Source organism: Artemia franciscana, chromosome 4 (assembly GCF_032884065.1).
Source record: "Artemia franciscana chromosome 4, ASM3288406v1, whole genome shotgun sequence".
In the NCBI taxonomy this organism is placed as follows: domain Eukaryota; kingdom Metazoa; phylum Arthropoda; class Branchiopoda; order Anostraca; family Artemiidae; genus Artemia; species Artemia franciscana.
The window spans coordinates 46,902,886-46,915,994 of NC_088866.1; the positions used below are offsets into that span (position 1 = coordinate 46,902,886).

The window sequence follows — 13,109 nt, forward strand, 5'->3', positions numbered from 1 at the left end:
TATTGTAATATTTGTGTTTGGTTAAAAGAGGGGTAGTTGGGGGAAGTGTAATTGAAATCCATTTTTTTCGACTCATAAAAAGGAACTAAAAGGTCTAATTTCAACCTAACGAGTCACTTCTAAAGTTTATATAACTTTCCCTTCCCTTCGAACCCTAAATTCCCAATGGGCATAAAATGCACCACTTACCTCCAGACTCTAGTGGTTCGCACGGACCCCTGTCCAAACATTGAATAAGTTTCTTCCTTTGAGCCCGTACTCTGTTGCAATTTTGTGAATTCAAAGGAAAAAGTATGCATATTGACAATGTTTAAACCAAGTAAATTAGAACATCTCTTAAATAAACACATTTTGTTTTTCTTAGTCTTGTATTAAAGCAAATGATGGGGTATCAATGACCAGTCGCCATAATTAAATTAAAGCGCATTTTGTATAGAATTACTCAAGTAAATGACAAATTAAAAGAACAAATACTTATACAATAAAGTAAGCAATCATTTATCTGATAAAGTCTCACTGTTTCGTGCCTGTGCATCTTTCTTAGGTAATTGAAAATTCAGCTTTTGTTTCCATATTTGAAGCAAATTTAATAATATCTTAATAAAACTTGTATTGTTACCATGTAGCATATATGGAAATCCAGTGGCTTTATCAGGAAGGAAATTTTCTCTACAAGATTTCTTTCCTGCATTCCTCCTCTTAGATTCAAAAAAAATCTCTTCGTGGTATTATCATTGAAAAAGGGCTTGTTTTTTTTGCTTTGTATTTTTGTTAAAGAAATTGAAAAGACAACGAGATTCCAGTGCCTGGAATCTGGAGAATACTCTTTCGCCCCCTCTCCCATTCCCCTTGGGCTGTGTTTACAAATCTATTTTGAGGAAGGAATACAAAAAAAAAAAAAAAATAAAAAAAAAAACCCATCAGAAACTTGTTTAAACGCATTGCCCTACGTTTTAACGAGTCGGACAAACAGATCGGAGATTAGCACATTGGGTCAGGCATTGTCCCCTAGTTTCCATGAATTGGCGCATTTGATCAATACCAGTGGTGTCGACTGGTGTATTGACAATTTTTATTGCAAATGAGGGTGTTTTTGGGGTATTTTTGTAAAAGAAAGTAAAAAAAAAAAGAGAATTGTTCTCTCTGGATTTCGAAAAAAAACTTTTCTCTGTCCCCCACCCCCTTAATTGCCGTGAATTAACGTTATTCATCAATTTTGGTTCCGATCATTGTTAGCTAAAGGGCCAAGAGAATATATCTCTGGTTTAAGGTGTTATCTTTTCTGATTTTGGCTTTTTGAGTGACAATTTTGTCCAAGTCTTGATTGGAAAATTTTCCGTTTACTATTAAAATTTTGAGATAAACTTTGATATTATGGGAAATGTTTCGTACTGTTTACAAAAATCTAAAGACAAAGTGATAAGTAAATTGAATGTTATTTGGGAATTGCAACCGAAATAAATTTTATGAAAAACTTTGTTACTTGTATTCTTATAATTCCTTTGACATTCCTTGTTGAATTATCGCTTCTCGGCATTTTTGCTAAGATCAAAGTGTAGTATCTGTTCTTATCAGCTTAATATCTAATACGGCCCCTACATGGGCCCAGAATATTAAACTGGTTTTTGGAAACCGGAGGGGTGTCAGGGCTTGCTCCGCTCCCTTCACACGTTGGCCCGGTATTGCAGTACTTCCGGGATCGACGCACCCCTTTCGAGACGAGATCAAAGTCCATGAACCCTAATCAATAATGTGTATAATATGTTATTCAAAGTGAAGAGAGACCCTGTGTTTGGTATTCGACTGTGTTTGGTATTATACGTAAGTAGGCTACCTTTTTGTTGTATTGTAACAGTAGCGCTAATGTTTTGAGAAATATAGTCTTCCAGGAAGATTTTTCTTTAATGTAGGCCTAGTCAGGGTTATACACGATAAGGCATGCTTATATCTAGGGGGGGAGATGCTTATATATTAAAGCGACCCCACTTAAGAAGTGAAGTGAGGAAATATTAAGCATGAAAATGAATTATGCCCAATATGAATGATATATAATGATATGAATTTAATACCTAATGAAATATACCTAAATATGATGAAAATCTAATACTCTAATAACCTAACAAAATTATAGAAATTATAACAAAGAATTATGGAAAGCAGTCCGTCCAGAACTCGTAGGCAGATATACACACCGGTTTTACTCAAACAGTTCAGATCAAACTGGTGCAATTCTGGTGCAAGGAAAGATTCGCCACTCTAACTAGTAGCGCTATTTCAAACCAGTATCGTTGTATCAAAAGCAGCTGAAATAGAAGCAAGATTATCTAGTGGTTGTCTGAACAGAAGGGCAGCCAATCATCACTATAAGTAAATTTTTAGCGGAAGAGATAGAAGCAACCTTATGTTTTATGCATCAATGTTGATACTGTGTGTTGAAGTTCTGCAAGTCTTTAAGTTAAATCTGCCCCTTCTTAACCACGGCCACATTCCACACAACTACTTTCGATACAGTCGAAATTATATTTTTGAAACTTATGGTATTCCAATAGTCACAAATGAAAAGTAGTGGTTTACTTCATATCACAAAATTAGTCGTAAAGTACCTACCTTAATTGGGTTTCAAGTGATCTAGCATTAAATGAGAAACAAAATGCCTCATCTACTTCTATTGGCTTAAAAATGTCACCACAGGGGTACTGTCCACCTTGAAACTGACAGTATATAGCGATATCATCTGCTTCAAAAATAGCCTGGAATATAGAGGCTGATAAAAAGGGCCGTCGGATCTATTTTTGATTAATAGCAAGGTTTTCAAACTGGCAATTGCGATCCAATGGAGATTTTCATGGCTTTTTAAACACCCGTATCTCTTATGGCATCCAGAACTGGGTTTAGGAGGGGGAGGGGCAGAGGGGGCACTTACCCCGGCTTCGAAAAAATTAGGGGCGTGAAATTTTAAGTAAATAATTCAAAGATATTAACCCTTTTGTAGTTTTTGAAATTTGTTTTTACTAAAATGAAGTGGAGGACGCAGATAATAAATGAAAATAATTGATAAGCTAATTTATTATTGAAAATAATTAATTAATTAACAAACTGTATTAAAAAATAACTAAATCCCGATCTGTTTAATACCTTCTTCTGTAAGACACCTCCCTAGAAGTAAAAAATTCCCTTAAATCCTCCCCTACAACATCCTCCAACCCGAGTTGGTCACGACCTACTTTTTTGTCTGTCCCTAGACACCTGACAGAAAAAGATGATATTTGGCGATCTGCCATCTGAGGAGTGGGCTCTTGTAATTTTAACCTTTCTCTCATTATTACCCACGTTTCAAAACCATACTTGACCATTGTTATCTTGTTAGCTTCCAACATCTTAATTTGTAGATTTAAGTTATAGATTTAAGTTATAGATTTGTCTTCCAATTCGTCTAAACTCTATTATACCGCAAAAAAAACTTTTAACTACTTTTAACTTTTAACATTTTTAGCTACTTTTAACTTTTCACATCTTCACTGCATCCAACATCTTCCCCTTTACTAAGAATACAAAATAGGTAATTGAAGCTATCCACTGATCGATCTCATTGTTACCCAGCATCACCTCTCCACCTTCAATTACCCAGAGTCTAAGCAACTGAGTCTTTTTCGGGTAATTTTCAAGCCTATTTTTGGGCCAAAACCTTAAAAAAATCGTTCATTTTCCTAACATTTTGAACTAAGATGCTCAAACTCATATCATTGCCATAACTTAAGTGTAGGACATGCATACTTTCTCATTTGATTCCATCCTCTCCCATTATATTTGCCATGTTCCTTAGGACAAAGTACATCAAAATAATCCATGTAAATGGGGATAGAACGCAACTACTTAACTCCTGATTCAAAACAAAACCGCTACTAATCTCATTTCCCACCTCAACATGTCTGAGTTACTAATTTGTTGTATTGATTTTATGATTTTTTTTTATTTTCACAATAGCGACCATTGCACAATCGACGAGTCCAAGATGACATTTCTTTTCAATTAGACCAACTTCTACATCAATTTGTCACATAACATACCTGTATATTAGTAAAACCAGAGAAGAAATACTATGTGTGCGTAGCTCAATCCCCAATCAACGCATTCAAAACCAAGTTCAATTCAACCCACATTTAACTCAACCCCAGTTTGAATTAACACTGATTCAAATTAGCCTAAGAGTAAGTTTGAACTAGCGCTGATTAGCAAAACCCCTGTTTGACTCATCCACTCATTCAAATTAGCCCAGGTATAAGTTAGAGCTACTGCTAATTAGAAGCTGGAAATTGGCTTCTCGCTTCACTCCCAGCTTCAACCTTGAATTGCAACACCCTGAATTTAAGGGAACGTCTGATATTTTAATATTTTATAATATAGAGTTTAAACCAAGGCCGTATCTAATGGGGTGGGGCTATGTGATCAGACCCCCCCCCCAAAGAAAATAATAACCCAACTCGTGAAACCGTAGCCAAATGAATATATAAGAAATTTTGATGCGTTTTTTGTGTACTCTCACCACCCAACAAAATCCTGGATACGGTTTTTCTAGCATGGGTTTTGCCGGTAAGTTTCCAAAAACTACAATTAATTCACAAGCTAACAAATAAAAATACCATTCAAATTATCATCCAACGATCTTTCCAAATATAATGATCGCTACTGTGTATTGTATTAGACATTACCTTAAAAAAGTATGACATATATATTTATCATTATTATCAAGATTTTTTTTTGAAACCTTAGATTTTTCACAAATGGATCTTAGGACATTTATAAACAACAAAATAAAAGTGGCTGCTTAAAGCAGAATCCAAGGAAATATTAATACTATTAGAATTTAAAGCTTTAATTATATCGTCTTTTAGAAACAAATTTCCCTATTGTTCTACTTGTGTTTTGTTTTTCCATATTTTTGATTACTCTAGCCATTAAATAAGAAAGTATCCCTCGTTAGCAATGATTTAGGCATAAAACAGGCTATTCGATAAGCAATTGAAATTAAACTCAAACAAAATATTAATATTTCTTCATATAGCGATTTGGGTGAGTACTCACTGAATGCCTTATACACAAATCTAATTAAAAACGATTTAATTAATTAAATTACAAAACCAGTAAAAAAAAACCACTGAACCTGTTACGAAATGACCTTTGAGGCTAGCTGCCAAAAAGGCAAGATTAGCATTGAAAGCTTATTTTTAAGCACTTTTATTTCACTCAAATGAATTGCTGGTTGAACTTCGCTGAAGCAATGTTGCTAGGACTGTTTTAAAAAGAATTTAGCTTTAATGACGGTACTTCAATGTGAGTTTCTTTTATGTTATTTTTCATAATAAATAAGTATGGTGGCTTCAAGAAGTATGGACGAAGATGGGAAAAGTCCTGGCTCGAATTGATTGAGCCACTCGCGAACGACTGAAACTCTTGGTTTCAAAAACTACAATTAAGTAAGCAAAAGTAAATACATACTAAAGAAAACTGATCAGTTTCTTCTGATGCTTAAATTATGCAAGATAATCCTAAATACATACTAAGACCACAATGGCTATACATGACATATGAAACCAAGAAAGGAAAGGGTACAATAAATCAATATAGGGTACAATAAGAAAATCAAATAGGTGAGAAAACGAGGATTTTGTCAGCCAGTAGCAAAATATGAAGACGAAAAACAAGCAAATATTTTGACAAGGACCTCCACAAAGTCGTCCTCAGTGCTCTGAAATGAACTTGACGAGAGGAGAAAAGATACTGAATCAAAAAAACATCTAGAAATAAATGAAAAGGAATTCGCCAATTGGTATTTGTCGAAATATTTCGACAAGGACCCCCGCAGTCGTCCTCAGTGCTCATAAAAAAAAAAATTGAAATGAACTTGACAAGAGGAGAAAAGATACTGAATCAAAAAACCATCTAGAAATAAATGAAAAGGAATTCGCCAATTGGTTTGGACAAGAATTATTTGCCTTGCAATAGATTTTGCCTGTCTGCAGCCTCGATTTTCATTAGGACAGGATGCCTTAAATTAGACTAGGCGAAAATATTGATTGAGTCTTAATGTTAAGTTTTTGTAAATTGGGCTTAAGAATATAATTATACATTTTTTATATATTTTACATATAAAAACTGTTCATATTTTTTTTTATCTCTATTGCCTCTTTAAAAGGTTGCGGTGGTCCATTTACAGTAGATATTGAAGTTGCTTTTTCAAAAAAAAACTAAAGGTTCAGGATTTTTGAAGATATGGAGGGCGAGAGCAGAATCAAAGTTGTCATTTTCAATTTCAAATCTGACATTGCTAGGACCCATCAACAGCTGGGGGAACGACTGCATGAATACAGAAGTTCAGCAGATAAATCCCTGATATTTGAAAATAAAAATGACAGTTTTGTTTTTTTATGAACACTAAGGACGACTTGGCGTCTTTGCCGAATCCTTGCCGAAATGTTTGCTTGTTTTTCGTCTTCATATTTTACTACTGGCTGACAAAATGACTCTCCTTATTAAAATTAAATAAAATCAAGATTTTTGAACTGAAAGTAAGGAGTGACATTAAAGCTTAAAACAAACAGAAATCAATCCGTATATGAAAGGGACTGTCCCCTCCTGAACGCCCTGCTCTTTACGCTAAAGTTTTTTTTTATTGTTTCAAAAAGTAGAGTTGTGAACAAGAGTCAAACTTTAGCGTAAAGAGACGGGCGTTGAGGAGGAGACAGCCCCTTTCATATATGAAATAACTTCTGTTCGTATTAAGTTTTAATGTCGCTCCTTACTTTCAGTTCAAGAAAACTTGTTTTTTAAATTTAATTTCTGAACGTTTTCAGATTAATGTAGGTTTTGATTTTGGCTCACCGTACATGAATAATTAAAACCAAATCTGCATATTAATTTTAATTTTTTGGCTATATGGCTTTCTCAAAATTTCGATTGGACGATTTTGAGGACAAGGGGGAGGGGAAGGGGGCCTATTTGCCTAATTTTTTCGGTTACTTAAAAAGGCCACAAGAACTTCTAATTTTATTTACGAACGTTTTTATTAGTAATAAATATACGTAACTTACGAATTAACTTATGTAACAAAGTCCTATATTCGTATATTTTTATTACGTATATATGGGGGTTCGCCCCCTACTCAATATCTCGCTGTTCACGCTAAAGTCCGAATTTTGTTCCAATTCTTTAAGAATGACCCGTGAATCACAAAGGCTGTTTAGTTAGATTAAATATCTCTTTAGAAATTACTAACAACACTTTAGCGTAAAAGGCGAAGTACTGAGGAGGGAACGAATCCTCTCATAAACGTAATAATTTCTGTTCGTTTTAAGTGTTGTTCCTTACTTTTAGTTGAAAAAAAACTTTTTTTATTTAATTTTTCATTGTTTTTTTTTAAATAATGCTGGAAATACCAGTGCCCAATTCATGAAAATTCATTTCCCCCATGGAAAGGTCCTACCACCTCACCCTCTCCCGACTCCCCCACCAGAAAAAAGTTCCCCCTAAAAACGTCTGTATACTTCCTAATACGTAACCCCCATCCTGCCATATAACCCCCGACCCCTCACCAGAATAAGTTCCCCCTGAAAACGTCTGTATGCTTCCTAATAACCATTACTATATGTAAACAATGGGCAAAGTTTATAACTTGCAGCCCTCCCCTCCGGGACTGTGGGGGATTAAGTCGTCCTCAAAGACATAGATATTATATTTTTCGACTGTGCTGAACAGAATGGCTATCTAAAAAGTTTGAACTGGTGAATTTGGGTAAAAAATGAACGCGGAAGGGGGCCATTTTGGCCCCCGTTAAAAAGAGAACTATAACTTTTAATTTCCTTTAGAATGAGCCCTCTCACTACATTCCAGGACAACTGGGTGGATACAATCACCTTAAAAAAATAATAATAAACGCGTGATCTTTCTTCTGGCAAAAAATACAAAATTCCATATTTTTGCCGATAGGACCTTGAAACCTCTAAAGTAGGATTCTCTGATACGCTGAATCTGATGGTGTGATTTTCATTAAGATTATATTACTTTTATGATGTGTTTTCCCCTTTTCTCAAAAATAAGGGAAACTTTCTGAGGCTCGTAACTTTTGATAAGTAAGATTAAACTTGATGAAACTAGTACATTTAAAATCAGCATAAAAATCTAAATTTTTTGATGTATCTATTTGTATCAAAATCCGTTTTCTAGAGTTTTGGTAACTATTGAGCTGCATCGCTCCTTACTTACAGTTCGTTACCACGAACTGTTTGATTACCGATTAACAACTGTTTCTATTACTGCCACACGCTTTATTACAGCCACAAGTGGTGACTTGAAGGGGCCCTACAGCTTTAGGAAAGTAATCCATCGGTATATGTGCTTTTAGATTAGATGATTTTATGAATGCTTTTAACACCCATACGTTGTGATTTGAAGGGACTATAGAGCTATAGGAAAGTAACTCCTGAATGTATGAGTCCTTAAATGTGCTTGAAGGTAAAATGATTTCTACCACAGTGCACATTGGGCCCTGCGTTACCATCAAAGTGAACATTTTTTTTAAATTTTAAAACAAATTGTTTTTGACGATAGGTGATAAATTACGAATTATTCAAATAGTTAAGAATATATTTATTTTGTGTTTGCATTGCTGTATGAGATTTGTTAATGTGTTTACTATTATTTAATATATATACTCTATGATACATAAAACTGATACCCGTAAAAGTTCATGTCAAATTTATTGAATTTAATCTGGATAATCCTATGGTAGAGGGATTTTGCACTACGTACGTGAACTAATTTACGTACGTTAACTACTATGCAGATTTATTTTAAATATTAATTATAAGGAGGCCCCCACAAGAAAATCCCATCGGGCCCACACATATTCAATCATGAATGTTCAGAGGAAGGCTATACTTTATTAAGCTGTTTGGTGCCATAGGCATTTGGCTAATTTTTTGCTTTGGACTTTTTTCTGGGTTTAAAGATATATTATAAATGTTTTAATAAGTCTTCACTTAACCAATTCAAATAAGCATGTTTGAGTTTCACTGTCCTCGGTACACTAAGTTAAAAACTAACATCTTGTTTTTTGCTAATTTTTTTTTTTTTTAGTTTTAAAGATAGATCATGGTGCTGTCTTCACTTAGCCAATTTAAATAAACAGGTTTGAGTTGTACTGTCCTTGGTACTCTAAGTTCAAAACTAATATTTTGTTTTTGGCTATTTTTGTGTTTTTGATTTTTTCTAGTTTTAAATATACGCTATAGCATCTTCACTTAGCCAATTTAATTGGCAGGTTTTGGTTGCACTGTTCCTGATACTTAAATTTAAAAAATGGCATTTTGTTTTTGCTAATTTCAGTATGTCTCAGCCTGACATATTTCCAAAAGTATAAGTCCGTATAAGCTTTTTTCAGTAGTTATTTTTTAGAACTAAAACCCCTGAAACTGCTAATTACTAGGATTACTCAAATGAAAATAATAAAAATGACAGCTAATGTAAAATTATAATTAACAGAAATAGATTTACATATTTACAAATGACACCGAATAAAAATCACTTCAAGCACTATAAATATAAGTAGTAATGCATTGTCCCTTAAATGTTATGACATTTACCGAATGAGCTACATGTAAGTCATAAAAAAAGTACATACAAATATAAAAGCTTAAAAATAGCATTTTTTTTGCTTACATGATACCAAATTTTGGGCAAAAATGCAGCTCGGTAATTTCTTGTCCTAAAATCATCATATTAAGCAAAAAGATCCACATTCGTTTTGATTTTGCATACGATTTATTACATTTTTTATCTTTCTTTTTTATGGATATACTGAATCTATAATGCGCACCGTTTCCGTTTTTAAAGTTTCAACCCTAAAATTTATCTAAAAACCAAGGTTTCAAGGAAAAAACTACAAAAAGACATCAGAGCAGTTCCTTAAGATGATGAGCAAATCCTAATTTCCTTAGGTAATTTATTGTTCAGTTTTGATATCAAAAGATCCCTTTACAAGTTTGGTGGGAGCCATGCCATTTCAGCAATACTTATTATAAAACCTTTATACCAGATGGCTTATACCATCAGAAAATTATTACGCAACGGAAACTTGACTAAGAGAATCTATGCCTAAACTTCCTGTTTATTTTTATATTTTTTAAGAAACAGTAGAGTTTTTCCTACAATAGAAACGACTTTTAATAAATAAAAAAAGAAATAAAAAAAGTAGATTAAGTATTGTGCAAAAAATATCAAAAAATTGTCAAAAAGTCAAAGATGTCTATTTTAATCTTGGAGAATTTCGAATGCCATTTATTATTATGTAATTTAGAAATAGAAGACACCTATATTTTGGGCAATGGTGTGTGATTCTCATAAAAGTAATATTGAAGAAGTCCCTAGAAGATGTAAAGGTATAAACTGAACGAAAAAAGTAAGAAACAGAGTAAAAAATGAAATAAAAAGACAATTAAAAATTAAACAAAGAATAAAGTAAGGTAAAAATGCGGTAAACTGAATTAACTAGTTTATTGTTACACGTGACTGGTATAGACAATAGGCCATGGCATTGTAGGCCAGACAATAGACCAGGCCATGGCATGGCACATTAAAATTCTTTGATTTAAGGGACCGATATGAGGTAGCGTTTAGTGACTTACGAAATGTATAGCGCTTAACTTGCCTAACAGATTTGAACACCATTAATGAAAACGTTAAGGTGCTTGGCCACCTCATACAGGCTTTGGGGTACCCCAGCATCTTTTTTGTATTTCCCTAAGAATACGCGAAATAGAAGCAGAAAAGAAAGATTGTCTTGGTGCAGACTATTGAGAAAGCGATTTGAAAAATCTCTGATACAGGGGTTGGCCACTAATTTATTCTCAGATTTCATTTTAAAAGTTTCGATGCAATTTGCTATTTTTTTGGAAAATTTTAGTGTCTGTGTGCTCATTCATTTTATATCTGTGGAAAACTGAAGTTCTAAGGATCTAAAATTGTCCTTTTAACGGAACAACGAAAGAATAAAAGTACTTCGTATATTTCATATTACTTCGTATATGAAAGAGGCTGCTTCCTCATCAACGCCCCGCTCTTTACGCTAAAGTTTGACTCTTTCTCTCAATTCTTCTTTTTAAAACAGTAAAAAACTTTAGCATAAAGAGCGGGGCGTTGATGAGGAAGCAGCCTCTTTCATATACGAAGTAATTTCTGGTCGTTTTAAGTTTTAATGTCGCTCCTTACTTTCAGTTAAAAAAACTTGTTTTTTTTTATTTAATTTCTGGACGTTTTTGAATCAATGCATGTTTTGATTTTGGCTCTCCGCAGAGGAATAATTAAAACAAAATTTGCATTTTTTTTGGCTAAATAGCTTTCTCATAATTTTGATCGAATGATTTTGAGAAAAAAAGAGCGGGGGAGGAAGCCTAGTTGCCCTCTATTTTTTTGATAATTAAAAAGGCAACTAGAATTTTTAATTTTTTACGAATATTTTTATTAGTAAAAAATTTACGTAGCTTATAAATTAGCTTACGTAAGGAACTTTTGTATTCTCATATTTTTATTACATATATGAGGGGGTTCACCCCCTTGTCAGATCCTCGCTCTTTACACTAAAGCTTAAATTATGTCCCAATTCATTAAAAATTACCCCATAATCACAAAAGCCGTAGAATAAATAGTTGAAATTACTAAAAAATACTTTAGCGTAAAGAGCGAGGTATTAGGAGGAGGTGTGCCCTTACAATGGGTAACAATTTCTGTTTGTTTTAAGTTTTAATGCTGCTCCTTACTTCCAGCTGAAAGAACTTTTCCATATTTATTTTTTCATTGTTTTTTTTTTAAATAATGCTAGTAAATACTGCGCTCCCTTCATGGAGATTTTCTTCCCCCATGACAAACTATTGATGGAAATTTCCCCCAGCATATCCCCCTCTTCTCAACCCCTCCCCAAACCAAAAAAATCCTCCTGAAAACGCCTGTACACTTCCCAATAACCATTACTATATATAAGCACTGGTCAAAGTTTGTAACTTGTTGCCCCTCCCATGGGGACTGTGGGGGAGTAAATCGTCCCCAAAGACATAGTTATAAGGTTTTTCGAATATGCTAAATAAAATGGCTATCTCAGAATTTTGATCCGTTGACTTCGGTAAAACAATTAGCGTGGGAGGGGGAACTAGGTGCCCTCCAATTTTTTTGGTCACTTAAAAAGGGCACTAGAACTTTTCATTTCCGTTAGAATGAGCACTCTTGAAACATTCTAGGACAACTGGGTCGATACGATCACCCCTGGAAAAAAAAACAAAAAAACAAATAAACACGCATCCGTGATCTGCCTTCTGGCAAAAAATATAAAATTCCACATTTTTGTAGATAGGAGCTTGAAACTTCTACAGGAGGGTTCTCTGATACGCTGAATCTGATGGTGTGATTTTCTCCAAGATTCTATGACTTCTAGGGGGCGTTTCCCCCTATTTTCTAAAATAACGCAAATTTTCTCAGGCTCGTAACTTTTGATGGGTGAGACTAAACTTGATGAAACTTATATATTTAAAATCAGCATTAAAATGCGATTCCTTTGATGTAGGTATTGGTATCTAAATTCCATTTTTTAGAGTTTTGGTTACTATTGAGCCGGGTCGCTCCTTACTACAGTTCGTTACCACGAACTGTTTGATTTAGTCCGATCAATATTTTGTCGACGAATTTTTGAGTGAGTTAATTTCTTTCCTTTGTCTTACAATAGCTATGATGGTTATGGTTATACAAAAACTATGATGCCCCCGCGCAATGACTTACAATAATTACCCCCAGACACTGGGGAGGGGGGGTTTGTCGACCCCAGAGTTTTCGTTGTCTGATCTTCAAACTATTTTAAACAAAATGGCTATAACAAAATTTTGATTCGATGCATTTGGGAGCAAGGGCTTTGAGGGAGGTGGCTAGTTGCCATCTGATTACATTTGGCTCTTAACAAGGGCACTAGAATTCAAATTTACTTTCGAATGAGTCCCCTCCAAAGTTTTTGTGACCATCTCTTTAATAAAATCTTATATACCCCCGGGTTTTGGAGGGATGCTTTATCCCTA

The 13,109-nt window shown here is 34.1% G+C and overlaps 1 long non-coding RNA gene and 1 other non-coding gene across 2 annotated transcripts in view; both read left to right on the forward strand.

Annotated features, from left to right (window-relative positions):
• Positions 1-13,109, forward strand: part of LOC136025670 (uncharacterized) — a 268,288-nt gene that overhangs the window by 88,786 nt on the left and 166,393 nt on the right. The window lies entirely within an intron of this gene.
• Positions 1,523-1,713, forward strand: LOC136026713 (U2 spliceosomal RNA). The gene has a single exon (XR_010617399.1). It is a non-coding gene; the product is annotated as a U2 spliceosomal RNA (small nuclear RNA).